At 38.6% G+C, this 17,312-nt stretch overlaps 1 long non-coding RNA gene across 4 annotated transcripts in view; it reads left to right on the forward strand.

Moving 5' to 3' along the window:
- The window catches only part of LOC137219794 (uncharacterized), a 144,289-nt gene that overhangs the window by 61,999 nt on the left and 64,978 nt on the right, over positions 1 to 17,312 (forward strand). For 2 of the 4 annotated variants that reach the window (XR_010941248.1, XR_010941249.1), the window contains exon 3: positions 3,747 to 4,045. The exons of the other annotated variants lie outside the window; for them this stretch is intronic. This is a non-coding gene — a long non-coding RNA (uncharacterized lncRNA). Of the gene's footprint in view, positions 1 to 3,746; positions 4,046 to 17,312 lie in introns of those variants that run through there. 4 annotated transcript variants of the gene reach the window in all.

Genomic DNA, 17,312 nt, shown 5'->3' on the forward strand with positions numbered 1-17,312 from the left:
TATGGCCACAAAGGCAATCCATCTTATTTCTATTAGATTATCCCTCTTTCCCTTACTTCTTTCCTTATACCCCGTAATAACCTCTCCCAGACCGCGCCTCCTCTAGCAACTTGGACCGTAAGGACCCTTGCTCTAAGTTAAGGGTGTTGTCTTCTACCGATTTTTGCTTTATTCCTTCAGGCTCTGAAGTATGTGTGAGCAAAGACCCCTTTTCATGACCCAAGAAGATGACATATGCTATTATTATTTATGCTCAGTTCAAGCTTCCTGAACCTTTTCTCTCTGCCAAAGTCAGTTACTTTCTACTAATACCAGCTTCACCCCTAGGGCTCCCTTCTGTCTTTGCTATTAATACTTTTCAGACTTTAATATTTTAGAGTCAGCAAGGTTAACTTCCTGAAGCCCATCTCCCAAAAATATAGCCATCCTGATCCCATCTTCAGAATTCTGATTGACTCAGTTGGTCTCAGATGGTACTTGGGAACCATTTCATAAACATGATTCTGAAGTGGTCACACTCTGACAGACACTCGTCCAGTTAGCCTTCTGGTTTCTGTCTGTTCTCTCTGTAGCAGTGCCACACTTGTTGCCTCACTATGGGTTAAGAGACACTGCTTGTTGTTGCTTCAGCAAAACTATGAATGGGGAGGGGAGAGTGGATGGGGAGGGTAATCGAGAGACAAATTTTCTAACAAACATTTGGATTCTGGAGAAGTTTCCCATATTACTGTCTTTCAGAAATGAGTAAATTTTTTTTTACAAAAAGACAAAATAGTGATGAGATGAAGCTGATTTATTTCATTCTAGAGCCATGATTAGATACGTGTCCCCATCCCCCACCCTTGTAATATTCTATCCAGAGTGACTCTGGCATGGTCAGGGAGGTTGTGATCTGTGGACCCATGTGCATGCCATTTGCTGCCAAAATACCTCAACCCTGACCTCAAAAACCCCATCTTCAATTGATAAGGCCACTGCTATTGAATTATTTCTTTGATATTTGTTCTTGGCACCCACAATTTAGGAATAACTTCTCTTCTGAATACTATAAAATTTATTGAATAAAATCCTGTTTTTGCATGTTCAAATGTTTGAATTTAATCCAATGGAATAATTACAGTATAGCCATTACTTCGGTGTCAAAAGAGTGGAAAGTTCTAATACCCATTCACTTAGATAATGCCAAATTTCCAAGGCAGAATGTTGTAAACTTTGGGAAAGCATCAGTAATTGAGCTTATTTAAGGGATTCTTGAGTTTTGATTGGTAATCTCATCTGGGTTTCTGCCTGTGTCTATAGGCATAGGTTATATTCGAGAAGGACATTTTGAGCTTAAGAGACAGCCCGACCAGGAGGATTAGACACCAGCAAAATGAGCTCACCTCTAAACCCCAACCTCTCAGGTGGATGGGTGGGCAGGTGGGGAGTTGGTATTTTAGAACTATTCTAAACAGATGTGGAAGATGCCCAGCCAAGCAAGGGAATGTACTATTTATAGCCCTTGACAATTAAGCTGCCCATCAGTGTTAAAGTGATCCAGCAAAGAAGGATCTCGGCAAGAGTTATGGAGCACCAGCTGAATGATGGGGATTTAGTCAGTATGACTCCAGCCTTCAATGGGCTAGCAAAATTAAGGGAGGAATCCCATAGAAGTGTTGCCTGGAGGATCTGAGAGTCATATCTTTCTTTCTTTGGCCTCCTAATGACTTCTAAACCAATCGCGAATTAGAGTCTCCACTAACCCAATATATTTTAGACCTTTTCTCCAAGCACGATGATGATAAGATTCATAAATTCTGCGAAAGTTAGGTTGAACATTTTCTGCTTTATATATCACTTCGCACTCAAGAATGGAATGGGCATTAAACCAGTACGACTTTGAGCCTATCCTAAATTTCTTTATGTCTTGAGCATTTAGTAGCAGTTAAATATTTTCTGGGTGATTCTCTGAACTTTCATACTATCCTCTCCATTACCTTTTTGGAATAGCAAGTTACATAGAGACAAACTATTTGTAAAGGTACAAGATATGAACCTGTATCAGGGTATAAGAGAAAAGCTCATGAACCAAATATGGGACATAAGGTCATAGTAGGGCTAACTAGAAGGCTGAATTAGTGATGAGTTGTATGAGTTACTGAAATAAAATTCCTTATCTTCCCCTAAAGATGGATTGATTCTCTTCTCTGGACTTAAAACCCTCCCATGTCTTCCCATTGCAAACTGTTTACCATGTTGGATGAGTTCCTGCATGCCCTGGCCCTGACGATCCTCTGACCTCAGCTTCTTCCACTTTCTCAGACATGCTGGCTGAACTCCTTCCAGCCTCAAGGTCTTTGCACCTGCAGGTCCCTCTGCCTTCCCCAGATCTTTAATTAGCTCTTTCTTGACGATCAACTGTTGGCTTAAATGCTTTTTCCTCAAAGAGGCTTTCTTTGACCACCCCTTTGAGAGTCATACCTCTCTTTCAGTTACTTTCTATCATATCAGCCTCTTCTGAATTCCCACATAGCACATTACATGACTCACATATTTCATAGTATATACTTATATTTATCTTATTCCTTTGTTTATTGTCTGTCTTGTCCCCCTGACTGCTAGCTCCATCTGTGCAGGGGCCTTTTCCATGTTTTGTTATTGTTCTTCACTGCTGTATCCATAGAACACAAATAATGCCTAGCACTTGGTAGGTACCCAATAAATATTTGCTAAATAATTAATTGAAAGTGATCTAAACTCAAAGAAGAGCTGGCTGGAAGTTGTGCACAGGGGTAGGAAGAGGGAGGAAGCTGAGAAAAGCATCTCATTGACATTTTCAATAATTCAGAATTCTCAGCTATAAAATGTATACATTACAACTGATTCATTTTGCAATATTACACTATTCATTCAAGAATAAGTATTTTGTAAATTTGGAATTCCTGAGTAAAGATTATAAGACTTGATAATCCCAAAAAGATGTGATGGAAGGGATAATATGAAGGTTCAGAGAATTACCTAGGAAATATATAACATACTAAATGCTAGTGATATAAAGACATTTAGGACAGGTTCAAAGTTGTATGGGTTTAATGTCCATTTCAATCTTGAGTTCAAGTGATCTATCTATCTATCATGTTCAACTTTACTTTTGTAGAATTTGTGAACCTTACCATCATCTTGCTTGGAAAAAAGGGTTTAAAATTTATTGAGCCAGTGGAGACTCTAACTTGCTATTGGTCTAGAGATAATTAGGAGGCCAAAGACAAGAAGAGAAAAATCCAATTTCTTTTTTTATTTTGAAAATTATAATTCTGTTTCCTCAAAACATTCATAAATCAACACTGTCACATTACGGTGGTTTCTATAACACAAAGAGTTCTAGTTGGATTTTATAAATGAATGATCTCTACTGCTGGATTTTACTCTTGTATATTACTAGAATTTTTATTAATGTTCAATTAATGACATGGAATTAAAACTTACTACAATGCATCTGAACCTGAAACAGAGCAGGGCCCTGTGGTCCTTGCCCCCCACACCATGTCCCCAGCCTGCCTTTTGTCTGTGGAAAAACTTTAGCCAAAGAATAAGTTTAATCAGAGAAGTGAGAAAATGCAGAAACAAAGGAAAGCAGTCAAAGGAGACCAAATAATGATAGCTTAGTCATTAAGCATAGTCAAGAACCTTTAGTTCCTCCTTAAGGGCTACAGATAATATTCTGAGTCGTATCCTGTGAGCTGTCTTATAGATACTGAAACCCCCAGCAGGTGGAAGAAGTTAACTACATGATGACCAGGCTGTAGCCATGACATAGGCTGCCACAATTCTGAGAACTGGCCTCAAGGAAATGGAAACAAACCAACCCTGGAAGTGAAGATTAACTGTACCTAAAATAATCGAGATGATGCTGATCAGACCACCGATGACCCATTTCAAGATGACTGTCAGAGCTGACTGTATTGTTGCTGCATGTAGCCCCTCCCTCTGTCTATAAAAGCTCTTGCTCCCTGATTGTCGGTGGTGGGGGGGAGTCAGCCTTTGGACAGGCATCCACCCTCCAAAATAAAGCAAACCCTTCCTTTCTACCAACCTGGCGTCTTTATTGGCTTTTGAGTGGTGAGCAGCCGCACCCCGCTTTCGGTTACAAGCCCATGCATAATTTCCATAATAAAACTAATAAACCCCCCAATAAAGGATGAGACTTCCCTCCTCGCTCTCTCCCTGCCTCACAGTTATTGTGGTTTAATCCGTAGTCATGAGAGCTTCATGGAAGTTTTACTATATTGTGACTAAAGCTGAAGCTTATTGCCCGTCAGCCCAGCACTCTCTGGTTTATTGAAAGCTTGGCGTCAACAGGATTCTGCCTGAGAACATCTAGTTCCCCCACGCATGCTATTGTTCTTTGTATTTATCAAAAATCAACTGAATCATATGCCTGAGCCTATATGGTTCTAATTCCTCAGAACTGTAATCTGATTCAGTGCTTCCCAAATATGAGACTCAGGATCAGTACTGGTCCACGGCTAAGTGAAACATACAAGGACAGGGCAATGAGTTTTTTATGAAGCTATTTTTTTCCCAAACTAAAAAAACTTCCTTTATATAAAGATGGTATTCCCCCTACTATTTGGTGTAAGCCATTCTTTTATGAAATTATAATTATAATAGATGGTAGTCTTTTTAAAATATGTTTTTACTTGGCAGCCTAAAATATTGGCAATTCGGAGTATCAGTTTCTCCCGTTAAATTTTTTCCAATATATTAAAAAAAGTCAGACAGTAGTATAATGAACCCATATGTACTCTGCAATTAATAGAAATTTGGGTGGTTAAAAAATCCCAAGTAAAATTGAAACAGGTTCCACAGAGGATGTTCAATTCCCTCACAATGCTGGTGAGAAAATGGAAACCTAAGAAAGGAAAACACCTTAATACTGGTACCTGCTGGACCTGACATTTCAGCTTTGGCATTTTGCTTCTAAGACAAATGATTGTTTATGATACCACATAGACAAACGAACATATACCTGGAGGAATCCATAATTCAAAAAGATACATGCACCTCAGTGTTCATTGAAGCACTATTTACAATATCCAGGATATGGAAGCAACCTAAATGTCCATCAACAGAGGAATGAATAAAGAAGATATGGTACATAAATACAGTGGAATATTACTCAGCCATAAAAAGGAATGAAACAGTGCCATTTGCAGAGACGTGGATGGATCTAGAGACTGTCATACAGAGTGAAGTAAGTCAGAGAGAGAAAAACAAATATCATATAATATCACTTATATGTGGAATCTAGAAAAATGGTACAGATGAACTTATTTGCAAAGCAGAAATAGAGACACAGACATAGAGAACAAACTTATGGATACCAAGGTTGAGATGAATTGGGAGACTGAGACTGACATATATACACCACTATGTATAAAATAGATAACTAATGAGAGCCTACTGTATAGCACAGGGAACTCAGTGCTCTGTGGTGACCTAAAGGGGAAAGAAATCTAAAAACGAGGGGATATATGTATATGTATAACTGACTCACTTTGCTGTACAGCAGAAACTAACACAACATTGTAAAGCAACTATACTCCAATAAAAATTAACTTAAAAAATTAAAATAAAAAAACTGTATTGTAGAGGACCCCTACCTCACACCATATACAAAAATGCACTCAAAATGGATCAGAGACCTAATTGTAAGAGCTAAAATTACAAAAGTCTTGGAAGAAAACAGGTGTGAATCTTTGTGACCTTAAAGGGATATTCTGGAATTGGATAGTAGTGATAGTCGCACAACTTTGTGAATATACTAAAAACCAATCAACTGTAGACTTTAAAAGTGTCATTTTATGGCATGTGAGTTATGTCTATATATAGAGAGGTGAGCATGCTTCCATCCTCAAAAGTTATTGCTGTCTTCATTTTAGTTATTTTCTTCATTTGTCTACTTTTCACTATGTTTTCCTAAAGGAGGTTTCTAATTGTAAACTAAAGTCATAGATGAACAAAATGTTAAAAAACAGGAATTATTTTTGCTTTTTAACTTTTAAAGATAATCTTTTTAGTTTAGAGTGATTTTAGATTTACAGAAAATTTTCAGAGATAATACAGAGAAATCCTGTATATCTTTTACTCAGTTTCCCCTAATGTCAGCATCTTACACAGCCTTTGGACCAAGACCCAAAACTAAGAAATTAACACTGATATTACCATTAAATAAACTTTAGACTTTATTCAGATTTTTCAGCTTTTTTTCCACTGATGTCCTTTCTCTGTACCAGTATCCAATCCAGGATACACTTTGCATTTAGTTGTCACATCTCTTTAGTTTCCTCTGATCTGTGACTGTCTCATTCTTTCCTTGTTTTTCATGACCTTGACAGTTTTGGAGAAAATTGTTCAGGTATTTTATAAAATGTTCCTCGGTTTAGGTTTGTCTGATATTTGTCTTATGATTAGACTGGAGTTATGTGCTTGGGGGACAATATCAGAGGTAACGCCCCTTTCTTATGACGCATGTGGAGGAGTACATGGTATCCATATGACTTAACACCAGGAATAGTGATCTTGATCACTTGCTTAAAGTAGAGTTTGCCAGGTTTCTCCACTCTATCTTTCCATACTCTATACTTTGGAAATAAGTCATAAATCCAGCTCACATCCAGAGCAGGGTGTGGGGGAGATTAATCTCTACCTTTGGGAAGGGTGTCCTTAGTCTGTTTGGGCTGCTATAACATAATACCACAGACTGAGTGGCTTACGAACAACAGAAATTTATTTCTCGCAGTTCTGGAGGCTGGAAAGTCCAGCAGCAGATCAAGGTGCTGGCAGATTAGGTGTCTAGTGAGAGGTCAATTCCTGGTTCATAGACAGCTGTTTTCCTATTGTATCCTCACATGGCAGAGAGCAGGGAGAGCTCTCTGGAATCTCTTTTATAAGGGCACTATCACACTCATGAAGGCTCCAATTAATCACCTCCCAGAAGCCTCACCTCCTATTACCATCACATTGGGGGCTAAGATTTCAACATATGAATTTTGGGGGGATACAGATATTTAGTCCATAACAAGGGGGTGAGTATTTACATACATTATTTGTAATTTTCTGTATGAAACAATTTGTCTCTTCTCCTACATGTATTTGATCATTTATTTATGTCAATATGGACCTGTGTACATTTATTTTATAAACTTTGTCTTATAATCCAATTCTATGTTTTTTATTTTGTTGCTCAAATTGTCCCACATTTGGCCACCAGAGCTCTTTCAGGTTGGTTCCTTTGTTTCTTTGACAGGCTCCATCCTTTAAAAAACATTTTTTTTTCTTTGAGTACTTCCTTACTTTCTGGCCCTTCAAGATGCTCCAGGCTCATCTTGTGTACCCCCTGTCCCAGACCTAGAATCTGCCCCAGTTTTTGTTATTTCATTGGTGAATGGTATTAGAAACCAGTATCTAGGTGCTGGGTGTAAAAGCAGTAAGGTTTGGGTGTAAAAGTGGTAATGTTTGCATAGTGGGACTATGTCAGCTTCAGGGAAAGGAAGAGATCAGCTGTCAAGTGGAATAAAGAGGAGAAAAGAACCAAGGAAGTGGGTTCCACGATAGCTGAGGATTGAACGCTGTGTTGAAGCTGGAGGTAAAGCCTGGCACCTACTGGGTACCCACGTGAAACACTGTGCATGAATAGGCATCGCCACTCAACACAAGCATGTAAAATTGATTATGAGACCCTGAGGTAAGTCTATAACAAGCACCCTTGCAATGGAGTATGATATGCCATTCTACCAGAAAAATTCATAGCTGACCTTTCAGGCCCACTTTCATTTGGATTCTCAAAACCGAGTACTGCTTGATATTTCTATCTTTGCACTGAGTTTTCTCTCTTTTTATGAAGTCAACTGAAATAGTCACTTAAAATATAAACGGAGGTAATAATGATAATGAAAACCAGAGAGTGCAGTTGGTTGGGATTCCAAAACTCCTGTTTGTGTTTTATCGTTATGACTTTTTGTTTTGTCCGAGGCAGAGAAAGACTGGATACCAAGTACGCGAATAGCTGTAGTGGAGAGATGGGAAGGAGAGAAAGGTGGTAAAGTCACGGTACAGCAGGCCAGGAACGCATTGCAGTTCTGTTCCCTCTAAACGTGAAGTGCGGAGGCTGGCTATGTGGGAGATTGTAAAGGGAAATCTGCTTAATAGGAGAGCAACGAGGTGGGCGATCTTTGCTATACTTATATTAACATATGTGCACCTCCTCACAGAATATATTTTGAAAGTGCTGGCAGACAGTTTTTTTTAGAATAAAAACTGGAGAGTGCAGTTTTTTAGCAGCTGAATATTTTGAACTGTACTATAGATTAGCTAGAAGTTACAAAAAGCCTTTCCTGAGTCAGCTAAATGCTGAGATGAAGTTTCGCAAAGTGGATTTAGCACTGGTGGGTAGCATACTAACTCCGGAATCGTGGATTCAATCCATTTAGGGGATGGAGCAAACGTTTCGATTCCGCCCACTTTTTTGCCAGGGGTGCCTGAGGGACCTGCTGTAATCAACAAAACATTGTTGTGCTTGTAGAGTCCCTTTTATCTCAGAAACCTATGATCCTGGAGGAAAAAGATCTCACAGTTCTCCTTAAACGAAAGTAGATGGGATCTTTCATTTGATCTGTAAAACAGTATTTTCCTACTTAGCACTCTCGGAGGCAGCATGGCTGCGTCATGCTGCGTGAAGTCTGGGATTTACCCTGCCTCGACTATTCACATGCTGTGTGGCTGTCTGCTTATTGTGCTTTGCTATGGGCTAAACTGTGCCCCCTCTATACCCAGCACCTGCAACGCACACACAGATGCCTGTGTTGAAGTCCTAGCCCTTAGTGACTCGTGACTGTATTTGGAGATATGGTCTTTAAAGAGATAAGTAAATTAAAATGAGGTCATTAGGGTGGTCCCTAATCCAATAAAACTAGTATCCTTAGAAGAAGAGGAAATTAGGACAGATAATATGAGAATACACGGGGAGAAAATGGCTGTTTACAAGCTAACCAGAGAGGCCCGGGACAGATCTTTCTCTCACGTCCTCAGAAAGAACCAACCCTGTGGACACCAACCCTTGGTGTACTTTTGCAATGACTTCAATGAAAGATACACTTGCTTATTTAGGAGTAAACCCAAGGAAGCTTTAATCTGGAAATAATCCAAACCTCTTGATGAAAGAAACCCTCAGGATGACAAACAACCCTCTTAATAAACCATGAGTTACTTTGATCTCCCACTAGATGGTGCTAGAACCTATTTCCATGTCATGAAGCAGTATGGTGCCAGGAGCTCAATCCAGTATTACTTTTCGTGATTTGGCCACAGTCTATTTTGGTTTAACATTTCTTTCCTATCGTTGTTCTTGTTTCTCTGCTTAAAGTTGAGAAGGGAATCCTTGGAAGTGCCAGACTGAGAGAGTCATCCACCATATTAGCATGGCAGGAAATACATGCCATGATCATAGTGTGAGTAATACCTATACAATGAGCACAGGACACTTTTTACTTATGGAGAGAGCTTTAATACACTAATTCGTGGTTGAATGCATAAAGAACAAGGGACTTAAAATTGTTCTATCTTTAGTTCTTCTAGTGATTGATTCACTCTGGGGAGAGGCATATAACTGCTCCCTGCCCTAGTTTTTCCACTTATAAAATAGAAATAAAATATGGGACACTTACTTCAAAGGGTACTCAGAAGATGAATGAAGTAGTGACTCTTAAAATATGCTGTGGTTGTTGGAGAAATAGAGTTATATCCTCTTTACAAATAGTGCAAGAACGATGAGGCCTACAACTTGACTTTGACCCATCAATGCTTATTTGAATCTTTTAACCCTACTTGGTCACAGATTATCCCCAAGTATTTTCACTGCTGTTTTCCTCAGTAAGATAAAAGGGCATCAGTATGATGGAAACTGCCATCTGGGGGATGGATTTATAGGAGTCTTTCAGTTTCTGAATGGAGGAATTTGTTCTGCCTTTCAGAAGTCATTTCATCTCTATTTTTCTCCAAGTTCAAATACTTTGCTAAGGGTAATATTTGGGGTAAGATTTCAGGATAGTCTCTTTATTCATAGTCAGTGGGGAAGGTTTGCGCTGTACTTTGTTTTCAACTTATTTTTCAGATGTGTTTAGAAGAGCCTATAGAAAGGTACATGGGGAATGAAAGACCATGGATATTTCAGACTAAATCAGATTTTGTCGGCTTGAATATGCTATATAATAAATTGTGTCTCCCCAAAATTCATATGTTGAAGCTGTAACCCACAGTGTGGCTGTATTTAAAGGTAGGGCCTATAAAGAGGTAATTAAGGTTAAGGAAAGTAGTAAGGTGGGGCCCGGATAGGATGGGATTGTTGTCATTAAGAGAAGAGTCATCACACATGCTCCAGCTCACTCCCCCTGCCCCTACCCACCCCCTTCACCAGTCATGTGAGCTCACAATGAAATGGCAGCCTTCTGTAAGCCAGGAAGAAAACTCTCAGCAGAAACCCACCCTGCTGGCACCCTGACTTCCAGCCTCCACAACTGTGAGAAAATGAATGCCTATTGTTTAAGCCACTCAGTCTGTGGTATTTTGTTACAACAGCCTGAGCTGCCTAAGGCAGCAGAATACTTACCTCAAAGCTCTAAGAATGGGGTTGGCACACTTTTGCTGTAAAGGGCCATAGAGTAAATATTTTAGGCTTTGCAGTTCATACAGTCTTTTACAACTATTCAACTGTGCCGTTGTGGCACAAAAGCAGCCATAAACAGTAAATAAAAAAGTGAATGAGGCTGTGACTTTATTTACAAAAACAGACAGTGGGCCATATTTGGTCACAGGCTGTAGTTTGCTAGCCCTTACTCTAAGAAAACACAAAAATAACAAGTGGTTACATTCAGGTTTTTTCCTTGAAGGCAGATTTCCATTATTACTAAATAAACACAAAATAAAGACAATTACTTATCTTTTCCATTTTTGAAAGTTCCAATATATGATTCCCATGGTTACTTTTAGGCAAAAGGCACATGGGTTAATGCTTATTTTTATGGCTAAGCCATATAAACTCTGGATCTCCTAATCCAATGAAAATTTTCTCTTTAATGTCTTTTTTCTTTCTTTCTTTCTATATGGAACATTCACTTATGGTCAAAATATAAGTAGCATGTCTTTGTTATACATAGCAAGTTTGTTGTTGTCAAGCTCTTTTTGTCTTTACATGTGCCAATTCTGACAGTCACCTTTTCCCCCACTTCTTCCCAGTGTTGCCAAGCACTTAGCCAGGTTTCTCCTTTTCCTACCCACAGGCTATGATTATTTGAAAGTGTCGCCTCATTGGCCCCTATGACTGTAGTATGACTGCCAAAGTTTTCTACTCAATTGTTTAGATATAACCACAACCACCATTTGTAAGATGCTAATTATGACCCAGGCACTAGGCTAATTATCTTCCAAATATAATCTCATTTAATTGTTATAACAGTTCTATAAGATAGGTATGATTATGTCCATTTTGTAAATGAGGACACTGAGGTACTGAGTAGTTGAGCAAAGGGCCCATAATTGAATGACCAGCAAGCAAGCCACATTACTCGGTTTGGAACCCAAGAGTGTCGGAATCCTGACCCTGTGTTTTTATTCACTCCTCCCTATTGGCTCTCCGTAATGCATACACTTAGAAACTAAGAAGACTTTCTCTTTCCTTATACCCTCATAATACCAAAAAATATAATCCGTATATAATTACTACCCCTCAAATAAGTTGAAGCACTGGAGATAGGATTTATTATATGTCATCTTAACAAAGAAAATCTGGGTGTTTCATTTTTGTGAATTTTACAGTCTAATTTCTTGTAAAAGGCTGATTTTTGAGATCCATGCACGTATCATCTTAGTGCATTGTTCTCCACTGAGTTAAATATGGGTTAGTCAACCCTGTGTTAATATGCTCTTGTCTAAGTCTTTTGTTAAGACTATCAACTTACAGAAAATAAGGATGACTTAGGCTTTTTTTTTTTTTAGGATAAAATTATTTATTTATTTATTTTGGCTGCGTTGGGTCTTTGTTGCTGCGTGCAGGCTATCCCTAGTGGCGACAGGCAAGGGATACTCTTTGTGGCAGTGCACCGGTTTCTCATTGTGGTGGCTTCTCTTGTTGCAGAGCATGGGCTCTAGGCACGCAGGCTTCAGTAGTGGTGGCACGTGGGCTCAGTAGTTGTGGTGCATGGGCTCTAGAGCGCTGGCTTAGTAGTTGCTCCACGACATGTGGGATCTTCCCGGACCAGTGATCGAACCCGTGTTCCCTGCATCGGCAGGCAGATTCTTAACACTGCGCCACCAGGGAAGTCCTGACTTAGCCTTTCTTACCTATCGGGGAACATACTACCATCTGGGAAAATGGGAAGACCATGGGCTTCTGTGTTAGGCAGAACTTGTGCTAGCCTCTCATTTGCTTCACATGTTACATAACCCCTTGAGACTTTAATACCATTATCTATTACATAGGTTAATAATATGTCCCCACCAGGTGACTGAGGTTACAACTAATGTTTGTAAAGTACATAGCCTAGTGCTTGGCATGTAATAGGCTCTTAATAAATGTTAAACTGCTGACAGTGTTGATCAGATGACAAGTAACTTCAGAAAGAATATAAATTGATCAGTTGAAAATGGGTTATTACTGCTTCCATGAGATATGAGTTGAAGCCATATGTATGTAGCTTTGAGATTGAATGTTGTTATGTGTTTAGAAAAAAATGTAGTTTTCTCATTTGGAATAAAAATGACATTCTAGAAGTCCTTGATATGACAGTGAGCTCTTTCACAACAGTTTGCTGTTAGAGGGAAGAAGTGAGACACATGGCTTAGATTTATCTTTGAAATACACAATTTAACTTTTAAATGAAGGGGAAAATGCTTGGGGCAAAATGTGTTTTGTGGTTTTTTTTAAAGGCCAAACACCATGAACTTCTCCTGCTCTTTCCCATTTGCACTTAGTATATATTTGGATTAACAGATCAGGGCAGGATTGCATAAATTAACTGAGCCCTTATTTCATCGTATTTATTATTTAAGCCATCATGTTGGGTCAGCAACTGTGAGTGCCAGGAGTTGCTGACCTCCAGGCAGCCCTCTGAGACCAGATGAGGAGGATACAACCCAGGTTTTCTTGCCTAAACTGCCCATTGTGTATCAGCCAATCAGCAGGGATTAAATGTGATTGTGATCATCGCTCCTTACTTGCTTTGTCGATTACTTGAGGAAAAATTAAAATATGAGGCAGTTTCTTCTCCTCCCTGCCATTTCTATAGACTTTATCTGCCATTAATTAGAAGAAATGTTAATATCTATTGAAACCACACATAAATAAAGAAGCAAATCTAGAAAAAAATCCTAGACTGCATTAAGACAAACATGTGATTTAGGGTTTATCAGCTATTGGGAGACTTCTATACCAGCAGAGCTTATGAATATTTCTCAACCTGGGCCTCAGGTAGTCGTGACTGTGGAACAGGGTTATGAACTAACTGCTGCACAATGAAGAGTAGAAGTGATGGGAAGGAGAAAGTCCATCAGCTACATGGTCCCTGGATACATTGCCAGATTTAGCAAAACAACAACAGTAAAAACCAAACCAAACCAAAACCAGGATGCCCATTCAAATTTGAATATCAGATAAACATGAGTATCTTTTTAGCATAAATAGATACGTTACAACTATTATTATTTTAAAAATTTTATTGAAGTAGAGTTGATTTACAATGTTGTGTTAATTTCTGCTGTACAGCAAAATGATTGTTATATATATATTATTTTATGTATATTCTTTTTCATATTCTTTTCCATTATGGTTTATCACAGGACATGGAATATAGTTCCCTGTGCTATACAGTAGGAGATTGCTTTTTACCCATTCTATATAGAATAGTTTGCAACTGCTAATCTCAAACTCCCAATCCTTCCCTCTCCCATTCCTCCTCCCCCTTGGCAATCACAAGTCTGTTCTCTATATCTGAAGTCTGCTTCTGTTTCATTTGTGTCATATTTTAGATTCCACATATAAGTAATATCAATATGGTATTTGTCTTTCTCTTTCTGACTTATTTCACTTAGTATGATAATCTCTAGGTCCGTCTGTGTTGCTGCAAATGGCATTCTTTCATTCTTTTTAAAGGCTGAGTAATATTCCATTGTGTATATGTACCACATCTTCTTTATCCATTCTTCTGTTTGTGGACATTTAGGTTGTTTCCATGTCTTGACTGCTGTAAATATTGCTGCTATAACCAGGGGTGCATGTATCTTTTTGAATTATAGTTTTGCAGGTATATGCCCAGGAGTGGGATTGCTGGATCGTATGGCAACTCTATTTTTAGTTTTTTGGGGAACCTCCATACTGTTTTCCGTAGCGGCTGCACAAATTTACATTCCCACCAACAGTGTAGGTAGATCCCTTTTTCTCCACACCCTCTACAGCATTTGTTATTTGTAGACTTTTAATGATGGCCATTCTGACAAGGGTGAGGTGGTACCTCATTGTAGTTTTGATTTGCATTTTTCTAATAATTAGTGATGAAGAGCATTTTTCGTGTTCCTATTGACCATCTGCATGTCTTTGGAGGAATGTCTATTTAGATCTTCTGCCCTTTTTTCGATTGAGTTGTTTGTCTTTTCGTTATTGAGTTGTATGAGCTGTTTGTATATTGTTGCAATTATTGAACAGAACATATCTATACTAAATAAATACATATTTATTGGAAATTCAAGTTTAACTAGGCATCCTAAATTGTATCTATTAGAGTATGACATAATTTTATTATTTATGTGACATAATTTGTATTTATATGACAGAATTTTACCTAGAGAGTATGACACATGTAGATGTCAAGGTAGAGTCATGGGTCCAAGGCAGGCAAATTGAGGGGCAAGGAGGAACATACACAATGAATTGGGATTTATGAGGATCTTGAAAATTAGGAGAAACCTGTTTCAGTATAGGGAAGCTGTTAGAGCTCCTGGTTGTAACAGGAATCAGGAATTTTGACTTTTTAGAGTGTGTCCTCTTCAGATCTTACTGACATTGCTCTATCCACCATCTCACCACAGGATGCACAAGCTGGCAGGTCCTTAGGATTAAATACTGTGAAGTGGTACAGTGGGGAATGCCCTGGGATGTGAAATGGTAAGACCTGTGATGGAACCTTGTTTCTGCCACTAATTAGTAACATAACTAGTTAAATAAACTAATCTCTCTGAGCTCTAGGATCCTTGTATCTAAAATGGAGAGGCATTGAACGGGATCACTCATGTTTATGCTTGTTACTGGTTGAGTATCTAAAATTTATAAGAATCCCTCTCCTTCATGTGTCTTCCATCCTTCCCTCTCTACTTCTTTCTCATTAGTACCCAAACTTCTTTTAGTCTACTGAGTTTACCTAAATAAATCACTAAGTAAGTGTCTTAAACTCCATATCCTCTCTTCCTCCCACTATTGACATATCTCTTTCCAAACATCTTGAAAGAATAATCTGCACTGGTTGTATCTCTTTGTTGTCTCCACTTCTCCTTCTACTGTGGTCTGGTTAAGATTACTAACAACCCCTTAACAGCTAAATCAAATGGTTGCGTTGCAGGATGTTTCACCCGTGACTTTTCTCTAGCATTTGGCAGCACTGGTGCACCCCTCCTCATCCATGTACTCTATACACTCATTTCCTTTGGCTTCTGAGACAGCCTGCCAGCCTTCCCAGACTCTTCTTGTTCTGCATGCTTTTTATATCTGAATACTTTGGAGGGTTTTCTCTTGGCTCTTCACTCAGCCTGAAAATTATCTTTTCACTGGTGTATGCATTGCCATGGCTTCAGTTGACATTATTATGTTGATGAACTACAATTGCAAATCTCCAGCCAGATTTTTCTTCTGAGCTCCACCCGGGTATTTCCAACGATAGACTCCCTGATGTTGATATCCTATGGCCACCTCATATTCAATATAGCCTAAACCCCTGTGGCTCCTATACCAGCAGAGTACAAAAAGAATGCCATTTATTTTTTTCTGACAACCAAGAATATGATAAAGGAAGCAAGACTGAACTCCTTTTAAAACTCCTATTCCTCAAGTAAATGTTCTCTGGATGCAGACAGTAGCGTTTTTGTAATTATAATGATTTGTTTTTGAAAGGTAAATATGCTGATTATGGCTGAAGTTTTCCAGTATCCTTTTTGTCTGGCCATGTGCCTTTACAAGAGGTGTTCCCACAGTCTTAGTTGTTTCTTCATTGTCCCAGAGATATATCCTGTTGATAATATTCTAAATACTCTTTTGGTTGTACAGAATTTTTGACGTACTTCTATATTTTATCACACACAAAGTCACTGCTGTGGTAATGCTTGACATAGTTTAGGCTTATGAGGCAGAGTGTCCCAAGAGGCATGTGGTGATAGCATATTCTTTCCTTGCGCATCTTCTGCCAGCTAACCAAGGGACATTTATCAGAGGCTTCAGTTAAATCTACATACACTAGAGTGATGATGCCCATTGTGGGTGCACATCAATTTACCAAGGGTTATGCTTCTCAAGGATCACTCTGAACACAGTTTGTAAAGGAAATCACATTTTCCTACTGATTTGCATTATAATTTCAAGGATGTGTGCCCTCATTAAAAATGTTGGCACTAAGGCAAATTAAAATCATTCTTTAATGTGAAAAACCCTGCAATAATGTATTTATTATGAAAGAGGGACCTCTGAAAAATTACCCACAAGATACCAGAAATAAGTGAAATACCTTGCTGGAACTTCTTTAATTTCATAAAATTTCAAGATAAGAAGTTACACTAGACACAAACAATAAAATAATATTCATCTTAATTTTTTATAGTTTTGTTTATATTATTTTGTTTTGTTTTGAGAAAAGAAGAAATTCTCTTAGGGTTGGTTGGGTGAAGATTATTGAAAGGGAGTCTGCACAGGCTGCTATAACAAGATACCATGGACTGGGTGGCTTAAACAATAGATATTTATTTCCCACAGTTCCGAAGGCTGACAATCTGAGATCAAGGTGCTAGCATGCTAGGGTTCTGGTGAAGGCCCTCTTCCTAGCTTGCACATGGCTGTCCCTTGCTATATCTTCATATGGCAGAGAGAACAAGAGTAAGCTCTCTAGTCTTTTCTTATAAGGGCACTAATCCCATCGTGAGGACCCCACCATCATAACCTCATCTAAACCTATTTACCCACTCCCTGAAGCTTTATATCCTAATACCATCATATTGGGGGGTTAGGACTTCAACATATGAATTTT

This window comes from Pseudorca crassidens, chromosome 1 (genome assembly GCF_039906515.1).
Source record: "Pseudorca crassidens isolate mPseCra1 chromosome 1, mPseCra1.hap1, whole genome shotgun sequence".
Lineage (NCBI taxonomy): Eukaryota > Metazoa > Chordata > Mammalia > Artiodactyla > Delphinidae > Pseudorca > Pseudorca crassidens.